The sequence below is a fragment of the Bufo bufo genome, chromosome 10 (genome assembly GCF_905171765.1).
Source record: "Bufo bufo chromosome 10, aBufBuf1.1, whole genome shotgun sequence".
Taxonomy (NCBI): Eukaryota; Metazoa; Chordata; class Amphibia; order Anura; family Bufonidae; genus Bufo; species Bufo bufo.
This window is the reverse complement of record NC_053398.1, coordinates 133684262-133711379: the sequence shown is the minus strand read 5'-3', so window position 1 is coordinate 133711379 and position 27118 is coordinate 133684262.

Genomic DNA, 27118 nt, shown 5'->3' with positions numbered 1-27118 from the left:
CAGTTGCTTCAATGCATGTAGGGTTGTGGTCCTGATCAAGATAATCTCCTGAACTCCAAACTGAATGTCAGAATGGGAAAGAAAGGTGATTTAAGCAATTTTGCGCGTGGCATGGTTGTTGGTGCCAGACGGGCCGGTCTGAGTATTTCACAATCTGTTCAGTTACTGTGATTTTCACCACAACCATTTCTAGGGTTTACAAAGAATAGTGTGAAAAGGAAAAAACATCCAGTATGCGGCAGTCCTGTGGGCGAAAATGCCTTGTTGATGCTAGAGGTCAGAGGAGAATGGGCCGACTGATTCAAGCTGATAGAAGAGCAACGTTGACTGAAATAACCACTCGTTACAACCGAGGTATGCAGCAAAGCATTTGTGAAGCCACAACACACACAACTTTGAGGCGGATGGGCTACAACAGCAGAAGACCCCACCAGGTACCACTCATCTCCACTACAAATAGGAAAAAGAGGCTACAATTTGCACGAGCTCACCAAAATTGAAATGTTGAAGACTGGAAAAATGGTTTCTTGAACATGACAATGAGTTCACTGTACTAAAATGGCCCCCACAGTCACCAGATCTCAACCCAATAGAGCATCTTTGGGATGTGGTGGAATGGGAGCTTCGTGCCCTGGATGTGCATCCCTCAAATCTCCATCAACTGCAAGATGCTATTCTATCAATATGGGCCAACATTTCTAAAGAATGCTATCAGAACCTTGTTGAATCAATGCCACATAGAATTAAAGCAGTTCTGAAGGCAAAAGGGGGTCCAACACCGTATTAGTATGGTGTTCCTAATAATTCTTTAGGTGAGTGTGTGTGTGTGTATATGTGTGTATATGTGTGTATATATATATATATATATATATATATATATATATATATATATATATATATATATATATATATAATATACAGGGTGGGCCATTTATATGGATACACCTTAATAAAATGGGAATGGTTGGTGATATTAACTTCCTGTTTGTGGCACATTAGTATATGTGAGGGGGGAAACTTTTCAAGATGGGTGGTGACCATGGCGGCCATTTTGAAGTCGGACATTTTGAATCCAACTTTTGTTTTTTCAATAGGAAGAGGGTCATGTGACACATCAAACAATGGTGTGCTTGGTTTTAACGTAACTTTATTCTTTCATGAGTTATTTACAAGTTTCTCTTTGTTTACAGCCATTGACATGTCGCCGAGGTTAACACGTTTGGAGGGAATAGAAATTATGTTGATGTCTGGTGAACGCAGTAACCGGGTCATTGCAGCAGATTTCAATGCAAGACACCCTACGAGACCACCCATCTCCCATGCTACAGTTAGCAAACTGCTTGCTAAGTTTCATGAAACTGGTTCAGTGTTGGATTTGCCAAAATGTGGACGCATGAAATATGTCTCTAATGAAGAAACATCAGTGGCTGTCCTAGCTTCATTCAGCAAGAGCCCACAGCGTAGCACTCGCCGCATGTCACTGGAGAGTGGCATTAGTGGAACATCCCTTTGGCGAATATTAGCTACTCACAAATGGCACCCTTACAAACTCCAGCTACTGCAGCATCTCAACGAGGATGACCCAGATCGGCGCACTGAATTTGCAGAATGGGCAAAACAAAAATTGTAACAGGACCCTCCAGTTTACGCAGAAGATTTTGTTCAGTGATGAGGCAAACTTTTATGTGAATGGTGAAGTTAACAAACAAAACCACCGCTATTGGTCTGACACTAACCCACATTGCATAGATCCCTCCAAGACTGTTGGAACAAAAAAATTGATGGTATGGTGTGGTATATGGGGTACAAAGATAGTGGGGCCCTTCTTCATCAATGGAAACCTCAAGGCCACTGGATATGCAAAATTGCTACATGATGTGTTTCCCTCTTTATGCACTGAAGCTGGCACGTTCCCTGAGTTTTTCCAGCAAGATGGTGCACCACCACATTATGGGTGTCAGGTCCGAGCATTCCTAGATGAACAGTTTCCTGGAAAGTGGATTGGTAGTCGTGGGCCAGTTGAATGGCCCCCAAGGTCTCCCGATCTGACCCCCTTAGACTTTTATCTTTGGGGTCATCTGAAGGCAATTGTCTATGTTGTGAAGATACGAGATGTGCAGCACCTGAAACTACGGATACTGGAAGCCTGTGCTAGCATTTCTCCTGCGGTACTGCTATCAGTGTGTGAAGAGTGGGAGAAGAGGGTTGCATTGACAATCCAACACAATGGGCAGCACATTGAACACATTTTATAAGTGGTCAGAAACTTGTAAATAACTCATAAAAGAATAAAGTTGCGTTAAAACCAAGCACACCATTGTTTTTCTTGTGAAATTCCCAATAAGTTTGATGTGTCACATGACCCTCTTCCTATTGAAAAAACAAAAGTTGGATTCAAAATGGCCAACTTCAAAATGGCCGCCATGGTCACCACCCATCTTGAAAAGTTTCCCTCCTCACATATACTAATGTGCCACAAACAGGAAGTTAATATCACCAACCATTCCCATTTTATTAAGGTGTATCCATATAAATGGCCCACCCTGTACATACAGTCCTGTTCAAAAGTTTAAGACCACTTGAAAAATGGCAAAAAATCTTATTTAGCATGGCTGGATCTTAACAAGGTTCCAAGTAGAGCTTCAACATGCAACAAGAAGAAATGGGAGTGAGACAAAACATTTTTAGAGCATTCAATTTAATGAAAACAACGAATAAACTGAAACAGGGTGTTTTTCAGCTGATCAAAAGTTTAGGACCACACCTCCAAAAAAAATAATAAACCCCCCCCCTAAAACAGAAATCCAACTTCCAAACATGAACTCAGTAATGAGTAGCTCCGCCGTTATTGTTGATCACTTAAAAAATTTGTTTCGGCATGCTTGATGCAAGCTTTTCCATGAGGTGAGTGGGAGCATTTCTCCAAGTGGTGAAGACGGCCGCACGAAGGCCATCTACTGTCTGGCCATCTACTGTCCATTTTTGTAAACTTCCCTTGCCATCCATCCCCAAAGGTTCTCAATTGGATTTAGATCAGGGAAACACGCAGGATGGGTCAAAAGAGTGATGATCTTCTCCTGGAAGAAGTCCCTTGTCCTGCGGGCATTGTGTACTGTAGCGTTGTCCTGTTGAAAAACCCAGTCGTTACCAGACAGTCGAGGACCCTCAGTCATGAGGAATGCTCTCTGCAACATCTGGACATAGCCAGCGTCCGTTTGACACCCCTGCACTTCCTGAAGCTCCATTGTTCCACTGAAGGAAAAAGCACCCCAGACCATTATGGCGCCCCCTCCACTGTGGCGCGTAGAAAACATCTCAGGTGCGATCTGCTTGTCATGCCAGTAACGTTGGAAACCATCAGGACCATCAAGGTTAAATTTTTTTAATGTCCCATGTTTGGTGCTCTCTTGCAAAGTCCAAACGAGCAGTTCTGTGGCGTTCAAGGAGACGTGTTTTTGAAGCCCTTCAATCTCAGATGCCGTCTGATGGTTATGGGGCTGCAGTCAGCACCAGTAAGGAACTTAATTTGGGTCGAGGATCGTCCGGTGTCTTGACGGACAGCCAATTGGATCCTCCGGCTCAGGGATGGTGAATTTTTTTTTGGGTCTTCCACTTGACTTTTTTGTTCCATAACCCTCAGGATCATTTAAGAAATTCCAAATAGCTGTCTTACTGTGTCCCACCTCAGCAGTTGTCCTCTAAAAAACTGATTGAGGCAGGGGTGTGATATACCTGCTTCCACAAATACTGCTCTTCTATAGGGACTTTTTTCACAGGGTCATTTTGAAAATGACAGGCAGAGGAAGAGGCAGGCCATTCCACAGGTGGTAGGGGTCGGGCAGGTGCACCAGGCCGGAGCCTAAGTGGGAAGTTGCAGAAGGTGCGTGTGATTACTTCAAAGGATGCACCAGAGTTGGTTGAGTGGCTCACTCAGCTTTCCGCTTCTGCACCCTCCTCATCCTCTCTATCTGCACGCTCTTCACTCTTTGCTGTGTGCACCTCCAAAGACACCACCACCACCATATCCCCTCCGCTCGAGTCAGAGGAATTATTTTCCCATCCATTCCAAGACCTTATTGATGCGCAGCCATTCTTGGCGAGGAGGTATCAACGGTCGCCACCCTGGCGCTCCCAGGATGCTGGCACATGGCTCCACAGTGTGGGCTTTTTTTTTTTTTTTTTTTTAACGTGTCAGCTGCTGATAATAGTGTAGCCATCTGCAGCCTGTGCTATCAACGCATAAGTCGCGGTTAGCCCAACACTCACCTAGGTATGACCGTCTTAAGAAGGCACCTGGCCTCCCATCACCGAGCCTAGTGGGAGCAACACCATCAGAACCAAGCCACACTCCCGGCGCTGCACTTCCTGCCTCTTCTCCTTCTCTATTCTCCTCCCATTTGTCCTCCACTCCACCTTCCACCATGCCATCGTCGCGTTCATCTGGCAGAAGGCAGGCTTCCGTGGCTCAAATGTTCGAGAGTAAAAAGATGACGACGCCGGATAACCTACCGGCTGACTGCTGGCTTGTTGGAAATGCTAGCCCGCCAACTACTGCCATGTAAACTGGTGGACTCAGAGGCCTTTGGAAAATTTTTGGCCATTGGCACACTGCAATGGTAGGTCCCCAGAAGAAAATATTTCTCCCAGGAGGGCATCCCAGAGCTATATGGCCACGTTCAGCGGCAAGTGAATGTATCTCTGGCACATAGTGTCGGTGCCAAGATACATCTGACCACAGACACATGGTCTAGCAAACACGGGCAGGGAAGGTACATAACTTTTACTGCCCACTGGGTGAACCTTCTGATGGTCATCAAGCATGGAACCCGTGTGGATTTGGTGTTACCGCCATGTATTGCAAGCAGGCCTGCCTCTTCTTCTCCTCCTCCTACTCTATCCTCCGTCTCCTCCTCGGCTGACTCCTACTTTTTCACTGCTACCGCCTCTTCCTCTGAGCCCCCCCCCCCAAGCTCCCCAGAACCTATTCGACGTGCCAAGTGACACGTTGCCATGCTGTGCTGCGGCTGTTGTGCCTGGAAGCCAAGAGGTCCTGCACTCCTTTCAGCTTTGAGGTCACAGGCCGATCAGTGGCTAACCTTGCTCAATTTGACAGTTAGTAAAGTGGTGTGCGACAACGGTGCCAATCTGCCGAGCGTTCTGAAGCAGGGCAAAATGACACACGTGCCATGCATGGCACACGTCCTGAACTTAGCTAGTGCAGCGATTCGTTGCCAAATACCCAGAGGTCCAGGACGTCTTGCGGCAGGCCAGGAAAATCTTTGGCCATTTTAGAAGATCTTACATGACCATGGCTCGCCTTGCTGATGTTCAGCGGCGACACCACCTGCCCGTCAGACGTCTGATTTTTTTGACTGCCCGACGCGCTGGAACTCCCCCTTTTTATATGCTTGATAGGCTGCTCCAGTAGAAATGTGCAGTTAACAACTACCTGTACGACGCCAGTGGCTGCTCATGCGCGACGCATGCAGACTTCTGTGGCCATTTGATGAGATCACCAAACTGTTCAGTCGCAGCCAGGGTGACATCAGTGACATCGTACCTTACGCCTTCTTTCTATAGCGTGTGTCATTGATCAAGCCGTTGAGGAGCAGGAAGATGAGGAAGTCGCAATGCTGGATGAATTCCCAGGGGGGGGCTACTCCATCTGAGACAAGTCAACAGGAGTCTGAAGAGCAGTCAGAGGAGGATGGTGCTGGGGTGGAGGAGGAGCAAAAGAGCATGCTTTAAACTTTTCTGGGATCCCTGGTGTTGTCCGTGGCTGGAAGAGGAGACCGAGGACTACATTATCCTGGATGATGAGCAGGAGCCAGCCCACTCCACCGCTTCCAGTTTAGTGCAAATGGAGGCCTTCATGCTCCAGTGTTTGAAGAGGGACCCCTATATAAAAAGCATAAAGGGCAAAGACCAGTTCTAGGTGGCAATGTACTTAGACCCCTGGTACAATCACAAAATTGCGGACATGTTACCAGCATCACAGAAGGCTGTCAGAATGCAGCACTTGGAGGCCTTGCTGAGATAAATGCTGCATTCTGCTTTTGCGTGCGCTGGCAGAGGAATTTCCACTCACAGAGAAACAGTTGCGGGTACCAATCCAACAGCGCATGCAAGAAGAGGGCGGATTGAAGACGTGTTAGTCACTTCGGATATGAGATTACTCTTGCAGCCAACCCATCGACAGCCGCCCTCCGGATCCAGCCTCAGGGAACGCCTAGACCAACAGGTGTCCGACTACATTGGGTTAATGGCCGATGTGGACGCTCTGAGAAGCTAGGAACCCCTGGACTACTGGGTGTGCAGGCTTGACCTGTGGCCAGAGCTGGCACAATTTGCCATGTAACTCTTGGCTTGCCCCTCGTCCAGTGTCCTGTCCTAAAAGACAATCAGCGCAGCAGGGGGGATCATGACTAATAAGGGCACTCGCTTAGCTCACGACAGTGTGGACTATCTCACATTTCTAAAAATGCATGAGGCATGGATCTCGGAGGAATTCAACACATGCGACGACCACATTTAATTGAATTTCCTCATGGCAGCCCACAAATATCCGCCATCACCCAGAACAAATAATGGTCCCTGCCTTAGGTAAATACAGCGGCATAAAAGGCCTTTTCTGTCAAGTGAATTCCTGTTTTGGGCCTCGGAGGAAGTCTACACCTGTGACGACCACGTGTTTCCACTATTATCATTAGGGTTTTTTTCAAGAGGGGGGATTTTTTAAAATATATTTTTAGTTATTTTAAACATATGTATTTGACGTGTATTTGTACTGGCCTTCAGTAAAATTGATATCCATTGACCGTCTAATAGACCTCCAGCCACATAATCACTTGATCTTTTCTGTACGGTGAATGCTTTATTTTTGGGGCCTATAATACACTGGCCTGCTGTAAAATTGATATCCAATGACCATGTAATCTACCTCCAACCACATACTTACTTGTTCTTTTCTTTACGGTGAATGAATAATTGTTGGGGCCTTGGAGGAATTCAACACCAGTGACGACCAAGTGTTATTGAATTTCAACAATTATCATTAGGGTTTTTTTTCAAGAGGGGGGATTTCGTTAGCCATGTTTTTATTCCAATTTTATATTTTTAGTTCTTTTAAACATATGTATTTGACCTGTATTTGTACTGGCCTGCAGTAAAATTGATATCCACTGACTGTGTAATATACCTTGGGCCAAATAATCACTTGATCTTTTCTGTCCGATGAATGCCTAATGTTTGGGTCCTGTAGTCCAGTGGCCTACAGTAAAATCTTTATCCATTGACCGCATAATGTACCTCGAGCCACTTAATTAGAATTTCTTTTATGTCGCGTGAATGCCTAATTTTTAAGGCCCGTACTCCTGTGGCCTAAAATAAAATGTTTCTAGGCTCCGACAGGGCACATTTCAGAGAATTTCCCTTTAAGACACATAAAAATGTCCCCTGATTAAGATATATATTTTTTGTTAGAATTTTTGTAATTGATCCCCCTCTAGTATGTCACTGTCCATGTTGTGGGACTATATGTGCACTTCTACTAAGTATTTGGTGGCTGCAAATATGAGCTGAAGGTTTTTCAAATTTGCCTGCCTTTTAAAGTGAATGGGGCCCGCTGCGAACTTGCGGTTCACGAACATTTGATCGCGTTCGCAAACTGTCCTGGCCAATGTTCGTCCATCACTACTCTTCAGTATCCTGTTCACTGGAAGGGTTATGGACCAGAGGATGTGGGTACTGGCATTTGCTGTGAATACCAGTCGTTTGGTGAAAGCCTTTCACAGGTCTCATCCGGATAAGGTGGTCCTGGGTGCCTTGAGGTCACGCGTAGAAGGGGGGAGTACTGTCACGGTATCGGTGAGACTGGCAACACGTGGTTTGATCTGACATGTTTTCCTTTTGGATCAAATGACGTCTCTATTGTTTCTGGTGCTTGCTACACCTTCTTTCCCCAGGTGTGGCTATTAGGGTCATTTAACCTTCTCTATTTATTGTTGTTTCTCCCACTATGCTATGCGGTTTATAGCTTCAGTTTTAGTTGTGGATAGCTGGTGTGTGGATCTCGGCTGAGTTCCTGGTGGTGCCATAGCCACTTGAAGTTAAGTGTTTTCTTTCCCTTTTGCATTTTGTTTGGGTTATTTTGTGTATTGCATTTCCCTGTCATTTGTATTAAGGCCTGAGGGTGACTCCTGATCGTCCTTCCTTTTGGAGGAACAGGTTGAGTTAGGACATTAGGTTTTCCTGTGTATGAACTCGCCTACCTCTGGGGTCTGTTCATACTGTTAGTTAGTCAGGACTTTGAATAAGGTTTTACTAGTTGGTGTCCATCTCCTTTCCCTAGTTTCCAGGCCTTATTCCCTCACCCCTTTCCCTCCTATGTTTGGTGTGGTGTTTCCCTCCCACACCCGAACGTGACAAATACTGCCTCCTATGTACAAGATATAACTACTATAATACTGCCTCCTATGTACAAGAATATAACTACTATAATACTGCCCCCTGTGTACAAGAATATAACTACCAGTGTCGGACTGGGGTACTTAGGGCCCACCAGTGTAACAGATTCTGGGGGCTCACCTTAGGGCTCCTTCACACAAACTTTTTTTTTTTCCATGTCCGTACCGTTCCCTTCACTTCAATAGGGCAGCAAAAAAAATAAAAAAATGACTGTGTGCATTCTGTGGCTGTATGTTCGCATGGCCGTTCTGCAAAATGATAGAACATCTCCTATTATTGTTCACATTACAGACAAGTATAGGACTGTTCTATTAGAGGACGGCTGTTCTGTTCCGCACAATGTGGAATGCACACACCCGGTATCCATGTTTTGCGGACTGCAAAACATCCAACAGTCGTGTTCATGAGCATTTACAGTGATAACCGAAATATTAAAGACGAAGTATGATAGCAGACATTCACAGCAAAATGCACAAACATATATGTGGCAGAATTTACACATATATGGATATCCTGCACTTAAGTTAGGCAGAAACAAGACACATGCAGCGCACACCAATCACTCATTGGACAGATGTGGGACATAAGACACTTGTACATGGGTCACATGCCACTGATGAAGTTAATACAAGGCACTTACTACAATGTATTGTGATTGTCCATATTGCCTCCTTTCCATCACATTATACTCAGCACGTATGCATGGTTATTACCACCGTGTAATCCAGCAGCGGTGGCCGTGCTTGCAACTATAGGTAAAGGTGTTGGCCTATGCTCACTTCCAGCCTTTCCCTATAGTGTGTAAGCACGGCCACTGCTGCTGGATTACATGGTGGTAATAACCACGGATACCTGCTGTGTATAATGTGGAAAGGAGGCAATATGGATGATCACAATAGATTAGTAAGTGCCTTGTATTAACTGCATGATAAATGCCATTTACTGAAGTGAGACAAACCCTTTACCCCTTTAAAGGGAACCTGTCACCGGGATTTTGTGTATAGAGCTGAGGACATGGGTTGCTAGATGGCCGCTAGCACATCCGCAATACCCAGTCCCCATAGCTCTGTGTGCTTTTATTGTGTAAAAAAAACGATTTGATACATATGCAAATTAACCTGAGATGAGTCAGAGCTTGAAAATATGACTCTTTTCTGGTCACACAAGTAAGATATGACTCTTTTACGTTAATTAGCATAAAAGGCGGGAAGTACAAAAATGCATAATACTTATTGAATTCGTCTGCAAATGAAATGAAAAGTGAAATTTATATGTTTAGGGTAACACAATGAACATTATTGTCCTACCATAATGACCTGTTGCCTATCTACAGGATAGGTGATAAATATCAGATTGCTGGGGTCTGACTGCTGGAACACCCACTGATCATGAAAAAAGGGGTCCTGAGACATTCAATTACATTACCGCCAATCTATGTACACAAGGGTCTTAAGACCACCTTCCCTTGCAGTCCCAGCAGTCAGACCCCCATCAATCAGACACTTATCACCTGTCGTGTCATAGCTGTTGGACCTTTTCACATTCCCTATCCTTAAAGGTTTTCTTTGGGTAAAAAACAAAAATATAAAAATGTGGCCCAAAATATGTGTCAAACTAAAATAGAAATGCCCGTTAAAGGGCCTGTGTCCACTTTTCTAGTTATCGTCTATCCACAGGATCGGGGATACAGGGCCGGCGCCACCTGTAAGGCGACCTAGGCAGCGACCTAGGGCGCAATTTAGCAGGGGGCGCCGTAACCGTGCGTTTAAAAAAAAAAAAACGTTGGTTAAGTGGCGGCCGGCGGCGCTCCTCAGGCTGCGCCGCCTGAGCGGCTGAGCGCTCTAGTAAGAATCCCTCAGGCGGCACAGCACTGAGCCGGCGGCCAGAGATGATTTACAGACAGTCCAGAGCCTCAGTGAAGCCGTGGGGGCGCAGCAGACCAGAGAGACTGACACTGCTGTCTCTCTGGTCTGACTGAGCTTACCTTCAGGCTGAGGGTGGAGGCGGAGCTCTGCCGACTTGGATGGAAGGCTGGGTAGCTCAAGGGCGCACAGCCGCGCACTGTGCGCCCTGATCTCTAAGTTTACCCCCCCTGACCCCTCCCACCCTTGAGCACGCAGAGCAGAGAGGGGGTGGAGCGAAGAAGGAAGGCAAGGCCACTTAGCAGCCGAGCAGCCAGCCACCAGCAATTTCCTGCCTCCCAGTGCCTTCTGGGACAGAAGTGGGCTCCTGGATTGGAGTGCAGCTGCTTTATTCTTCCCCAGGGCGACATTGGTGTTTGTCTCCAGAGCCAGAGTCCCCAGAGCCAGACCAAGAGCCAGACTGCAGCCAGAGACCAGATCATCTTATTGTCCTGGTGGTAAGTAGACAATGCAATATGTTTATTATTTAATTGTTTAGTTATTAATATTACATTGGAAACTAATTTACCTCACATTAAAAGGACACTATAGTCCCAGAACCACTACAGTTTAATGTAGTGGTACTGGTGTCTATAGCCTGTTCCTGCAGAGAACAGACACTGTGCAGTACTGGTGTTAAAGGAGCACTATAGTGCCAGGAAAACAAACTCATTTTCCCGGCACTATATAGTTGTTAGGAGTGGGGCACCCTCATGTCCCCCTCCCACTGGGCTGAAGGGGTTAAAACCCCTTCAGCCACTTACCTTTCTCCAGCGCCGGTACTGGGAACTCTTCTCCCCGATCCTCCTCTCAGCTGCGAATGCACATGCGCACGCATTCAAAACTATGTTCCGCGTCTTCCCACTGTAATTTTTACAGCGAGAATCGCGGAAGCACCTCTAGCGGCAGTCAGGGAGACAGCTACAAGAAGCTTGATTAACCCTAAGGGAAACATAGCAGTTCTTTTAATTTAAATGCTGAGAAAGGGGTGGAACATATGTGATGTCATGATATGGGCAGATCATCTGATAAGGGGGGGGGGGGCAATTTAATCGGCCCCACTAATCGTATAGTTATGCCCTATGGTGTGGAGAGGATAACTTGAGAACCTGGACAACCCCTTTAAACCATCCACCACTCCACGACCAATATCTCTTTACATAGCAGCAGTGATGCCTGTAAATACGGAATATCATAACTACCACCATGTAATCTATACCTCTCAATACTGGAGAATGTGACACACTGTGCAGACTTTTTCAGTCATAAGTCCAACCCCCTTTGCAGGTCATAACCTTTAACAAAGCCCAAGCAAATGTGCCAGAGGAGCAACGTGAGCAAAGGGTCATAACTGAAACAGAGGCATTAGTGTCACCTGAGGCAGGGTAATAGTGGTGATCCTGGAGCAGAGGTATTAGGGGGCAACTGGAAAAGATACAATATTAGGGGTGCATTTAGAGTGGGGGCATCTGGAGCTGGGGCACTTATAAGGGTGCACCTAAAGCAGATGCAATGGGGATCCTAGGGCAGAGTCCCCCCAATGCCATTCTGAACTCTGCAGAGAGCAGCATACATTCATAGATCTGTGTCTGCTATAAACAAATCCCCTATTTCCCCCTTACAGTCTCCTACAGCTCACTACTGTCACACACCTGAGAAATCAGCCCAGCACCGCAGAGGAGTCCTTCTCTCCAGCAGCCAGTTTCCTGACAGCAGGGAGGCCAGACATGTTCTCTCCTCCTTCACTGCCAGCAGACCGGAAGTTTAGAAGATACATCGAGGCCTCCGTTACAACTTACACCAGTAGGAGGCTGCATCACTGTGCAATACTGCCACCTAGTGGCTACAATAATTATCTCTCCTGAGAAACAAGAGAAATAATTACTCCTACGTCTTATCTCCAGGCACAGGAGACTGGGGGCCCACCGAGGAATCCCCTGCCTCCCCGGTGGGCCAGTCTGGGCCTGTTAACTATTATAATACTGCCTCCTATGTACAAGAATATAACTACTATAATAATGCTCCTATGTACAAGAATATAACTACTATAATACTGCTCCTATATACAAGAATATAACTACTATAATACTGCTCCTATGTACAGGAATATAACTACTATAATACTGCCTCCTATGTACAAGAATATAACTACTATAATACTGCTCCTATGTACAAGAATATAACGACTATAATACTGCTCCTATGTACAAGAATATAACTACTATAATACTGCTCCTATGTACAAGAATATAACTACTATAATACTACCTCCTATGTACAAGAATATAACTACTATAATACTGCCTCCTATGTACAAGAATATAACTATTATAATACTGCTCCTATGTACAATAATATAACCAATATAATACTGCCTTGTATGTACAGGACTATCACATTCCACTGACCATTATATGTACAATATCCTTGTTATCTAGTGTTTCTCATTTTACACAATATTTCACTCCTTACCTCTGGCAGGTAATACTACAACAATTTTAGTTATATTGTTAGGACATTAACGAGCCACGTGGGTCTTTGTCTTAATATAAACTCCTTAATCCGTCATAGTGAAAGAAGTAAATCAACTGTCTAGAAAAACATCAATAGCTTGCAGTCATTTGTTTTAATACTTTAGATTGCATGATGACTTGAATAACAATAAAATAGATTGAAACCATCAGTGATAACCCATTGATCGGTCTGTGTCATTCATCTCCACTCCCCTTCCAGGACTCTCTGCAGAGAGTTTTATTTATGGCACCACCAGAATCACATATCCATCTCTGCTGCATCATTGATTGGAAACCAGCAAACAACATGTAGGAACAATTCAATTGTCTTACCGAGTAATGGTCACATCTGCTGGGATCTCGCTGGACAAGTCAGGTGTGATCCTGGATGCTCACAGTCAGTGACTTGTCCTAAAATGTGCTTTGGTTTAGAGTATGCTGGGTTTATGTAGTTGTCTAGGAGACCTGGGAGTCTGAGTAATGAGAGAGAGAAAAGAAGTACAAAGTATATCAAGATACACTTTATTCCTTTGTTTATGCTGTACATCACATCACCGTGGTCTGATTTTACCTCTCCTCCAGCTTAGGGTACTTTCACACTTGCGGCAGAGAGATCCGCCAAGCAGTTTAGTCGCCGGAAATGCCTGCCGGATCAGGCAAAACGTATGCCAACTGATCGCATTAGTAAGACTGATCAGGATCCTGATCAGTCGAAAAAATGCATTGAAATGCCTGATCTGTCTTTCCGGTGTCATCCGGCAAAACGGATCCGGCATTTATTTTTTTCACCTTTTTTTCAGTCTGCGCATGCGCAGACCGGAAGGACGTATCCGGCGTTCCGGTATTCTGAATGCCGGATCTGGCACTAATACATTCCTATGGGAAAAAATGCCACATCCGGCATTCAGGCAAGTCTTCAGTTTTTTTCGCCGGAGATAAAACCGTAGCATGCTACGGTTTTCTCTTTTGCCTGATCAGTCAAAATGACTGAACTGGAGACATCCTGATGCATCCTGAACGGATTACTCTCCATTCAGAATGCATGGGGATAAAACTGATCAGTTCTTTTCCGGTATAGAGCCCCTGTGACGGAACTCTATGCCGGAAAAGAAAAACGCTAGTGTGAAAGTATCCTTAGACTAAGGGGTCATGCACACAGTCCTATCATGGATCCGTATTGTATAAATCTGCAGTAGGGTCCTTACGCCTTCTATGGCCCAAACATCACATATACCTCTGTGTGCACAAATCTTGTTTTTCTTTGTAACTGTGACAATAAAATTGTGGCAGCTTCCAATGAAAATGATGTTATGGAGGTATCTTCCCGATCCCCCCAGATGTATAGCTTTTAGGGGTGATTACAGTGTCTCGCAGATACTCTAGTGTCTCACAAGTGCCAGTAGGTCTGTAATATGGTACTGTAGGGACACAGTGTAACACCGTAAAGGGCCCATATAAATCACACATTCAAGCTGCAGCTCAGCATGGATTGGTTAGGAAATGAGCGCTAAATTGTTTCTGTTTGCCCATGACAACACAGTTTTAGGCAATCCGTCTAACCATTACCAAACAGCAACAAGTTAACACTTATTCCATTAGCAGACAGTGTGGACTTAAACCACCCTTACGTACTATTACATCAGCAGATGTCGTACAGATCAAGCTTATTTTACACACAGATAATCGTTGGTACTTGCGGTTGTTACTCGCTTGCTTTTAAATTGTTCCTTGTTATTACATGTAAAGATGGGGGAAAAATGCTTGGTCAAAAGGCATGTATGAGATCGTTAGCGAGTAAACGACTCCATATTATACGAACGGATCTATTAACTAGGATAATTTTTTAGCATGCTGAAAGATCATGATGGATGAGAAACAAGCCATTTGTTGCTCATCTTTGAATCGTTCATGCTTATTACATTACACGATTCTCGTTCATTTTCGCTCGCATGCACGAGAATCTGTACGATATTCGCTCTGTGTAATAGGGCCTTTAGGCTTGGGCTACACAGAGACGTTCAGTAGCTTTGCTGATTGATTTTAAAGGCACACTTGAATCCGAAAGGTTATTTTTTTTTTTTCCATAGAAATTCATTTTTTTTTTTACATTTTTGTCAAATTTTCTTTTTTTCATTTTGGCAGTGCTATGCTATTGAAAATGAGATGCTAAATATTAGGGGTCATTTTACTGAGATCATTACACCAGTTCTTGGCAGTAATACAGTTGAAAACCCCATTGTGCAACCTTTTAAACACCTGTGCAACAATATTTTGTCGCACAGTCGTTTTCAAGCCATCCTCGAGAGTGGAGAGTGGCAGCAGCTGGGCCATAGGCTTCTGAAAATTCACAAACATTTATGTAAAAGACATCTAAACTGGAGTTCAGAGTTCAGTCCGTGGAGTCCTGTCCTTGACTGGAGAAGATTTCAAACTAGGTGCATGGACTGCCGGAGGATGAGACTAATTTATGAAGAAGGCTGTGTCTTAAATTAACAAAAAAGGACAGTCTTTATAAATTAACCCCATTGTCTTTCTGTATCGGTCAAATAAATCATAAGACCAGGGGCATAGCTAAAGGCTCATGGGGCATGGGAGCAAAAAATCTATAACAGAGCCCTCCCAGCAAGCAATTTCTATAACACCGGTGTTGCAGCACAAGGGTCTTTGGGCACCCTCAGATTCCTGGGCCCGGTAGCAACTGCTAGCTACGCCCCTGCATAAGACCTCCTATATCAATCAATAATCTATAGTCAATTTACTGCTGCTATGACTTAAAGATGTTATTTGAAGGGTAATCCTCATGATAATAGGAGTGGAAGTGGGATTACAGTATGATGGCTCTATTATCTTGATTTGCCTAGGTAACGATGCATTGTATTGACCAGTGTAATGTGTGATGCTCTAATTCAGTCACTGCATGGGTTACGCCCTCTGGCCTCAGTCAACGGTCTGACTAAAACAGTTAAGTGAGACTGTCTGCCATGCTGAAACTCCAAGCAAAGAGGAAGTTAAAAAGCTAGGTCAGAAAGCAGACTATATGGAGAGACTGTGGAGTTCTTTACGGTACAGACACACAGGTATTTTATGCTGGTAGTTAGATTTCATCCACTGTGCTGCTACTGAAAAATGCTGCGGGCTTGCTACACACAAATCCATGATGGCAAATCTACAGCACATCGGTCCTATGTTGTCTTACCCTTAAAAGGAGTCTGTCAGTAGTGTTGACCATGCTAAACTGCTGACAGCACTTTGTAGGGGCTGGGAGAGATGTACAAACATATTTTGTGGAGCTTTTATTATCGGAAGTAGTGGGAATATGAATTTTTATTATTTTCCTTTCACTTCAATAATTACTGTAATCACTAATCACGACCATGAGGTCCATCAAAGGGCCATTGTCACGAACCAACGGGTGTGAACCAACTGTGCCTACCTCCTCTAACAGCAGTGTCTAAGTGAACCCCTCGTTCTTCGCAGTACCCCTGATGGTGGGGATAGACTTTCCTGAGGGGAACACCAGGTCGCTATCTCTTGAGGAGGATTGGCACACAAGGCATCTGGTCCAGACGGACTAGAGGATACCAGGGCAAGGTACTAGAGGTACAGACGTAGACATCAGGCTGAGTTATAACCAGGAGCAACAGTGCAGGACCGAAGGATGAGGCAGATGCAGAGTAAAACAAGCAATAGGTTAGGGCAGGCGGAATAGGTACAGGTCAGACAATCTAGATCAGCAACAGGAGAGTCGAGTCAAGCAGACAGGGATCAAACAAAGCAGAGATGTCAGCAACCTTTGCAGGACACAAGAACCTTGATGCTCAGGCACTTGGCAAGGGGATTGAGCCATTTGTATAGGTGCAGCAGGGCTAGGATTGGTCAGCACGGTCACATGTGCTATCCCATAAATCACAGGAAGTGACGTGCACTCTTAAGGAAGTGCTACAGAGAACAAACTGAAAGAATGCTGTGCCCAGGGCTGGAAGGAAACCGCAGAGGGAATTCCAACATGTATGATGTCTGCAAGGACAGAGCCCACGAACACAGAGCCTAGGACCATGGTGGTAAGCAGGGGAACATCAGCAGACAGCAACCGTTACAGCCATCAAGGGGTTATCCAAAGTCTAAAACATGACCCCCAATGCCTGGGCCTCTCATATAGATAATACTCACCACACTCCCCGGCACCCATGTCGCTTCTGATCCCCACACGACTGCTGCTGCCTCTCTAGCGTCACCTGGAGATTCAGCGGTGGTGGTACAGGGGTCAGGAACTACGTAGGTGCCGGAGAGCAGGGTAAGTATAATCTATATGAGGGTCCAGCCATTGGGGGCATGTTTAAACTTTGTATAACCCCTTTAAATCCTTGAGTGGGGCATTTATTATACTGAAATACACTTATATTAGGCATATTTCAGGTGCAGATGGCAGCACAATGTTTAGTTGTGCTGCTATCTGCGACTTTGCCTCACCCACACCAGGTCTAAAATTGGGGGCGTGGAGGGGAAATGGACATCTCATTTACCATTTTCTACGCCTGTTTCAGGTCTAAATGTAAGACAGCTAAGAAGCTGGCCTACATTTAGAACTGGCGCTGGATGCGCCAAAGTTATGGAGAGGCCTGCGCATAGTGCTTTACGCTGGTCTTAATAAATGTGCCCTGTAGTTTTTATGCAGCATATTGAGAGCGCCAAGTTTCCTGCCCCATTTATGAGACACTTACTCCTGGTTGTTGTATTAATTCTGTGCTCACTTGGAAATATGAAAAGAACTTTGCGATTGCTGTGCTGCGTTTCATTGTGTGAATGGTGTATGACTTGATGTAACACAAGAATAGAAAGAGATAGATAAAGTTAAATATATGCAAAGTATACAACAGTGAAGGCAAAAAGTTTACTTATTACTTTTATGGTAACTAACCAGTAATAATTTAATGTAGTCGTGAGTTATTTAATGTACAAATCCTGATATGATATTAATTGTAATTTATGATTTCTTTTTTTTGACATGTGACACATATTTGTCTCATAAATAATCATTTAATTCTTTGTTGTATCTGAAATCCTGCCCCTTCTAACCTGTTATAATCAATTATGCCATGCATTGAATATATGCCATGCAGGTTTTCTCACCTTGTACAATTTGGGTGCATTGCCCATTCTTTGTGTGACTGATCGGAGCTTTTAATGAGGGTGTATAGTAACCCTCATAGAGACAGCTCAGTATTTCAGGCCTGATGACCCCTGATATTCCTCATGCTCAGCCTATCTCCTTCCAATTGTTTCATCAACTGCAGGACTGTCTGCTAACACCTGACAAGTGACAAGCTGCAGCCTCCCGCTGACTAGATAATCAAAGTCTTGTCAGAGCTGTCAATACCCTGCAGATAGGATAGGACAAAAAAAGAGGCAAGGATTCTAGAGAAACTACTGTCTTTTACAAAAAATACCATAGATTTCCTTCATCGGCTTTATGTAACATTGTGTTCTTCCCAGGACAGATACAACAGCAGCTTCTACTGCCCACATAGAGCATGGGGCGATAGGGAGGATTATGTCCCTTTTGCACAGGTGTAATGAAGGTGTATCAGAAATGCATCTGCTCTACAGGCGTCACCGAGCTGATCCAATATGATGTATATGAACCTATTTACTGCACTTCTCTTGGCTTAAAGGAATTGTCCGGGATACAGCTATTGATGACCTACCCTCAGGATATCCTTATCAGATCAATGGGGCTTTGACTCCCGGCACCCACCAGTCAGATGTTTTGGGCAGCCGCTGTCCCTATGATGTGTACTGAGCTCCGTACATGGTGCAGTGGCCGTACCAAGGCACAACAGCTCATCATACCTCCTATTCAAGTGTACACAGTATAGTTTCTGACTCCTCAGCTGCCCAAAACAGGTATCAAAAACCTATCCTCCGGATATCAATTAATGGTGGTCTGACACTCAGCAACACCACTAATAAGCTGTTTCGGGCATCTGTGGTGCTCGAAACTATGCTGTGGACAGAGCAGCGCTCTATAGATGGTGTAGTGTCTTGACAGGTCACTATAGCTAAGCTCCCATTCACGTGTCCACTGTATAGTTTTGGGTGCGGCAGCTGCAAGAAACAGCTGATCGTGAGTGTGCCGGATCCAAACCAATCTGACATTAAAATATTCTGACGATACGTCATAAATATCTGTAGCCCCTTTAATTCAGAGATCTACCTCGGGCTAAAGTGTAGAACTTCTATTTTGTAATATCCTTTATTTGGATTTCTTTGCAGTCAAATCCTTCTGTTTCTAGCAACAACAAAAAATTCCAGTATATTCTATGGAAGACACAAGGAATTGAAAAAGGAGACCTTGCCACATCTGTACATGGGCTGTGTCTGGTATTGTAACTCATCTCCACTCAACTGAATGAGGCTAAGGGTGCATTCACACGACCATATGTTATTTGCGGTCTGCAAAATGCAGATCTGCAAAAAATACGGATGTTGTCCACATGACATCCGATTTGCATCTGTTTTTTTTTTGCGGATCCATTGAAACAATGCCTATTCTTGTTCACAAAACGGAAAAGAATAGGACATAGTCTGTCTCTTTTGTGGGACTACGACGACGTACGGATGCGGAAAGCACACAGTGTGTTGAATGCATTTTTTGCTGACCCATTGAAATGAATGGGTCCGCATCCAATCTTCAAAAAATGCGGATCAGATGAGGACCAAAAATACAGTCATGTGAATGAGGCCAAAACTGCCAGATACAGATTCCAGGCACAGTCCTCTAAAATGGAATCTGTCCTGGAAGAGTACACTGAGTTAATGGTGAATCCATTGGATGGGAGCTCCTGCTAAGAACAGAGAATTGAGTCTAGAGCAGGGGCAGTCCAACTCCGACACGCCAGCTGTTGTGAAACTACCACTCCCAGCATGAATACTTGCTCTGCTCTTCTAAGAACTCAAATAGAAATTAATGGAGCATGCTGGGAGTGCCGAAGGTTGCTGATCCCTGGTCTAGAGGTTTAAGCGCTGGGCATTTTCACACCATCTATTCAAACTACCACCCCATTGTAAAGCTGCCATCTGATATGTGACTTACTGCATTTATCCTGCTGTAAAATATGATGCACTCCATTTGCATGGGAAATTCACAGACCATGCGCCTTATGACAGATTCTCTTTAAAGGGGTTATCCAATCCCTATAATGATCCCCAGAATGCCCGGGCCCCTCCTCTAGAGCATACTTACCTGCTCCCCGGCGCCCGCGTCCCTCTGGATCCCTGCACGGCCGCTGCTGCATGTCCCTCTCACGTGGATCAAAACATCCGGCGACTAGGGGAGCAGCCAATAACAGGCTGCGATGGTGATCAGTTTCCCTAGTGTCGCCCGCGTTTCTAGGTCACTGTTGCGGCCTGCTATTGGCTGCTACCCCCGTCGCCAGATATTTTGATCCGTGTAATAGGGAGATGCAGCAACGGCAGTGCAGGAATCCGGATCAGACTCCGGGGAGCAGGTACGTAAGTATGCTCAAAAGGAGGTGCCGAGGCATTCTGGGGGTCATTATGGGTATTGGATGACCCCATTAACAGCCTGTATGATAATATATGAAGTGACTGAGAATCAGAAAGCGCTTATGAGGTTTTTGAGGTTTACCAATTACTACAGAAAATGTATCTTGAATTATACCACTGTTGTCAAAACTCTGACTGACATAACTAAGAAAGGGGTGGATTTCTCTGTCTGGTCGGAAGAGGCGTTACATGCTTTTTCCACTATAAAGAAATGTTTTTCTTCTGCTCACATTTTGGTGCAGCCTGATGTGTCTCAGCCATTTATTGTTGAGGTGGACGCATCAGAAGTGGGAGTTGGTGCAGTTTTGTTGCAGGGTCCTTCTCCTGGCAAATGTCGCCCTTGTGCTTTTTTGGGGGAAAAAACTCTCTTCTGCCGAGAGAAATTATGATGTTGGCAATAGAGAGTTGCTGGCCATTAAGTTGGCCTTTGAGGAATGGCGTCATTGGTTAGAAGGAGAGATTCATCCCATTACTGTATTTACCGATCATAAAAATCTGGCCTACCTGAAGACGGCTAAACTTTTGAACCCAAGGCAGACCAGATAGTCTTTGTTTTTTACCAGATTTAATTTCATTGTCACTTTTCGCCCTGGGGTCAAGAATGTCAAGGCGAATGCCGTGTCGCGTAGCTTCCATGGGGGGGGTGATACTGAGGATCCTGGTCCGATTTTGGCTGATGGGGTGGTTGTATCCGCCCTCTATCCTGAACTGGAGGCAGAGGTGTTGAAAGTTCAGGGAAAGGCACCTGAATTCTGTCCCCCAGGGAGGTTGATTGTTCCTTCTGAGATTCGTCACAAGGTGTTTAAGGAACATCATGATACTGTCCTTGCTAGACACCCTGGGAGCAGATCCACTGTTGATCTTATTTCTTGGAGATTTTGGTGGCCGGGTTTACGTAAGAGTGTTGAGGGCTATGTGGCAGCTTGTGAGACCTGTGTACGTGCCAAGGTGACTTATACTCGGCCCTCAGGATCTCTTCTTCCTTTGTCCATCCCATCCCGTCCCTAGACGCACTTGTCCATGCACTTTATCACCGATTTGCCCAGTTCTTCGGGGATGACAGTGATTTTGGTGGTGGTCGACCACTTCAGTAAGATGGCACACTTCATTCCATTTTCTGGTTTACCCAATGCCAAAACTCTGGCTCGGACATTTGTTGATAACATTGTGAAATTACACGGCATTCCCTCTGATGCGGTGTCTGATAGAGGGACTCAATTTGTGTCCAGATTCTGGAAGGCTTTCTGTACTCGCCTGGGGAGTCGTTTGTCCTTCTCTTCGACTTTTCACCCTCAGTCGAACGGACAAATTGAACGCACTAACCAGAAACTGGAGACATATTTGAGGTGTTTTGTTGCTGAGTATCAGGAGGAGTGGTCCTTATTTTTGTCTTTGGCTGAATTTTCTTTGAATAACCGTTGTCAGGAGTCCACTGATAAGTCACAATTTTTTGGTGCATATGGGTTTCACCCTCAGTTTGGTACGTTCTCTGGGAATAGTTCCTCTGGTATTCCTGATGAGGAGAGATTTGCTTCTTCCTTATCATCTATGTGGCGGAAAATTCAAATCAATTAAAAAAAGATGGGCGATGGGTATAAACGTATGGACCTGAATGTGGGTGATTTGGTGTGGTTGTCCACTAAGAACATTAAGTTTAAAGTGCCATCCTGGAAGTTAGGTCCAAGATTTATTGGTCCATACAAGATTTCTGCCATTATTAATCCGGTTTCTTTTCGCCTTGATCTTCCGCAAGCTTGGAAGATCCATAATGTCTTCCATAAATCTTTGTTAAAGAGTTATGTGGAACCTGCTGTACCATCTTTCTTGCAACCTCCACCTGTCTTTGTTGACGGGAATCTGGAGTTTCAAATTTCCAGAGTTGTTGACTATTAGGGGCAGCGGCGCCAGCACAGGCGCCGGGCTCCCTCTTTTCCCTCCTGCCGCCCAGCTGACAAACACGGGCAGCAACTAACTTAACTCTGCTACATGTGATCCATGCCAGTGTTTCCTTGCTGCTGGAGACTTGCACTGCTGCTGAAGCTTGCGTGGGTGTGTCTCTTTCCTATGTGGCAACACATACACGCCCTCTCAGCAGACAATGGCCGGATTGCAGCATGTATTTAAAGGCACTTCCTACTACAGGAAGTTGCCTGAGCAACCTCAGTGTCTAGCTTGTCTAGTCCCTGTCCAAAGGTATTTATCTTGTCTGCCTTCCTGTGTACCGAATCCTGCTATTGTACTCCTGGACTTTGCTTTCTGCCGCCTGCCTCTGACCTCGGACTTTGTTTATGGACTTTGCCTGTTTGCTGCCTGCCCCTGACCTTTTGATCTTGTTCGCGGACTTCGCTTGATTGCCGCCTGTCCTGACCCGTACCTCCCAGGCCTCGTACGTCCCCTTGGTGCTTGCACCGAGCACTCTGACCCCCTGTTCAGCTGCCACTGACTTGGGGACTACTCTAGAGTAGCACCTGGCAGCTACCCTACAGCCCAAGCCTATCCCCACCATCAGGGGATCTAGTGAATACCAGGTAGCTGCTTAGTTACGCCCCTCTGGAGTATACCCAGTCAGTGGCGCAGTGGGTCCACACCCGCTTGCATAACATTGACTCTCGTGTCGTTTTTGGGGTTCCCTTCAATACCTCGTTCATTGGAAGGGTTACGGTCCGAAGGAGAGAATGTGGGTCCCGGCAACTGATGTGAATGCCAGTCGGCTTCTGAAGACCCTTTCACAGAGCCCACCCTGATAAAGTTGGTCCTGGGTGCCCGGAGGTCACGCGTAGAAGGGGGGGTACTGTCACCACCGGCCCTGAGAGAGATCTTAGAAGTTCAAATAGACAGAATACTCAGGAGTCTATTTGACAGATGTCTTGTTTTCATTGTTGCTGACAAGTTCCACCCCTTCGCAGATGCTGCTCATTATCAGTCAGGTGGCTCTTTATATGTTCCGCCTCTCACTTGTTTCCTTGCGGCTGAAAGCTCTTCTGTGGAGTGCTCTGCTTGTGTGGTGGTTATCCTGTTCCAGTTACATCTCACGTTAAGTCCTTTCCCTTTTCTTGGTGTGTCTGCCCTGACTTGGCCTCAGGGAGACACTAGCTCCTTCAGTTTGGAAGGAGCTGGTTGCCTCTTTCCCTGTTGCCTAAGCTGAGGGTTTGGTGCAGTGTTTCAGCAGTCTCAGGTTCCTGTGCATGTGCATTTCTACCATTGAGATTTGCACATGTTGTTAAGCAGCTTAGGGAGAGTATCAGGGAATGCTAGGAGGTGACCTCTTTATTTATTATGAGCTGCAAGTACAATGAAAGGTCATGTGACAAATATCAGTAAGAAAGATGCACTGAAGAAAAGGTGCACTTAAAGGCTTTGTACACCTTTTGGAGCAATTTTGTTTATGATTGCATTTTACTCCTTTTTGGCAAAAATAACTTTTTCAATTGGCGTTCATTAACCACCTCCGGACCGCCTAACGCAGGATCGCGTTCCGGAGGTGGCAGCCCTGCGCAGAGTCACGCATATATGCGTCATCTCGCGATGGCCGAGATTTCCTGTGAACGCGCGCACACAGGAACGGAAGGTAAGAGAGTTGATCTCCAGCCTGCCAGCGGCGATCGTTCGCTGGCAGGCTGGAGATGTGTTTTTTTTAACCCCTAACAGGTATATTAGACGCTGTTTTGATAACAGCGTCTAATATACCTGCTACCTGGTCCTCTGGTGGTCCCATTTGTTTGGATCGACCACCAGAGGACACAGGTAGCTCAGTAAAGTCCCACCAAGCACCACTACACTACACTACACCCCCCCCCCCCCGGTCACTTATTAACCCCTTATTAGCCCCTGATCACCCCTGATCACCCCATATAGACTCCCTGATCACCCCCCTGTCATTGATCACCCCCCTGTCATTGATTACCCCCCCTGTAAAGCTCCATTCAGATGTCCGCATGATTTTTACGGATCCACTGATAGATGGATCGGATCCGCAAAACGCATCCGGACGTCTGAATGAAGCCTTACAGGGGCGTGATCAATGACTGTGGTTATCACCCCATATAGACTCCCTGATCACCCCCCCTGTCATTGATTACACCCCTGTCATTGATCAACCCCCTGTAAAGCTCCATTCAGACGTCCGCATGATTTTTACGGATCCACTGATAGATGGATCGGATCCGCAAAACGCATCCGGACGTCTGAATGAAGCCTTACAGGGGCGTGATCAATGACTGTGGTGATCACCCCATATAGACTCCCTGATCACCCCCCTGTAAAGCTCCATTCAGATGTCCGCATGATTTTTACGGATGCACTGATAGATGGATCCGATCCGCAAAACGCATCCGGACGTCTGAATGAAGCCTTACAGGGGCATGATCAATGACTGTGGTGATCACCCCATATAGACTCCCTGATCACCCCCCTGTAAAGCTCCATTCAGATGTCCGCATGATTTTTACGGATGCACTGATAGATGGATCCGATCCGCAAAACGCATCCGGACGTCTGAATGAAGCCTTACAGGGGCATGATCAATGACTGTGGTGATCACCCCATATAGACTCCCTGATCACCCCCCTGTAAAGCTCCATTCAGATGTCCGCATGATTTTTACGGATGCACTGATAGATGGATCCGATCCGCAAAACGCATCCGGACGTCTGAATGAAGCCTTACAGGGGCATGATCAATGACTGTGGTGATCACCCCATATAGACTCCCTGATCACCCCCCTGTAAAGCTCCATTCAGATGTCCGCATGATTTTTACGGATGCACTGATAGATGGATCGGATCCGCAAAACGCATCCGGACGTCTGAATGAAGCCTTACAGGGGCGTGATCAATGACTGTGGTGATCACCCCATATAGACTCCCTGATCACCCCCCTGTCATTGATTACCCCCCTGTCATTGATTACCCCCCTGTAAAGCTCCATTCAGACGTCCGCATGATTTTTACGGATCCACTGATAGATGGATCGGATCCGCAAAACGCATCCGGACGTCTGAATGAAGCCTTACAGGGGCGTGATCAATGACTGTGGTGATCACCCCATATAGACTCCCTGATCACCCCCCTGTCATTGATCAACCCCCCTGTCATTGATCAACCCCCCTGTCATTGATCAACCCCCCTGTCATTGATCACCCCCCTGTCATTGATCACCCCTCTGTAAGGCTCCATTCAGATATTTTTTTGGCCCAAGTTAGCGGAATTTATTTATTTTTTTCTTACAAAGTCTCATATTCCACTAACTTGTGTCAAAAAATAAAATCTCACATGAACTCACCATACCCCTCACGGAATCCAAATGCGTAAAATTTTTTAGACATTTATATTCCAGACTTCTTCTCACGCTTTAGGGCCCCTAGAATGCCAGGGCAGTATAAATACCCCACATGTGACCCCATTTCGGAAAGAAGACACCCCCAGGTATTCCGTGAGGGGCATATTGAGTCCATGAAAGATTGAAATTTTTGTCCCAAGTTAGCGGAACGGGAGACTTTGTGAGAAAAAAATTAAAAATATCAATTTCCGCTAACTTGTGCCAAAAAAAAAAAATTTCTATGAACTCGCCATGCCCCTCATTGAATACCTTGGGGTGTCTTCTTTCCAAAATGGGGTCACATGTGGGGTATTTATACTGCCCTGGCATTCTAGGGGCCCCAAAGCGTGAGAAGAAGTCTGGTATCCAAATGTCTAAAAATGCCCTCCTAAAAGGAATTTGGGCACCTTTGCGCATCTAGGCTGCAAAAAAGTGTCACACATCTGGTATCGCCGTACTCAGGAGAAGTTGGGGAATGTGTTTTGGGGTGTCATTTTACATATACCCATGCTGGGTGAGAGAAATATCTTGGTCAAATGCCAACTTTGTATAAAAAAATGGGAAAAGTTGTCTTTTGCCAAGATATTTCTCTCACCCAGCATGGGTATATGTAAAATGACACCCCAAAACACATTCCCCAACTTCTCCTGAATACGGCGATACCACATGTGTGACACTTTTTTGCAGCCTAGGTGGGCAAAGGGGCCCATATTCCAAAGAGCACCTTTAGGATTTCACAGGTCATTTACCTACTTACCACACATTAGGGCCCCTGTAAAATGCCAGGGCAGTATAACTACCCCACAAGTGACCCCATTTTGGAAAGAAGACACCCCAAGGTATTCCGTGAGGGGCATGGCGAGTTCCTAGAATTTTTTATTTTTTGTCACAAGTTAGTGGAAAATGCTTATTTTTTTATTTATTTTTTTTTTCATACAAAGTCTCATATTCCACTAACTTGTGACAAAAAATAAAAAGTTCCATGAACTCACTATGCCCATCAGCGAATACCTTGGGGTCTCTTCTTTCCAAAATGGGGTCACTTGTGGGGTAGTTATACTGCCCTGGCATTCTAGGGGCCCAAATGTGTGGTAAGGAGTTTGAAATCAAATTCTGTAAAAAATGACCTGTGAAATCCGAAAGGTGCTCTTTTGAATATGGGCCCCTTTGCCCACCTAGGCTGCAAAAAAGTGTCACACATCTGGTATCTCCGTAATCGGGAGAAGTTGGGGAATGTGTTTTGGGGTGTCATTTTACATATACCCATGCTGGGTGAGAGAAATATCTAGGCAAAAGACAGCTTTTCCCATTTTTTTATACAAAGTTGGCATTTGACCAAGATATTTATCTCACCCA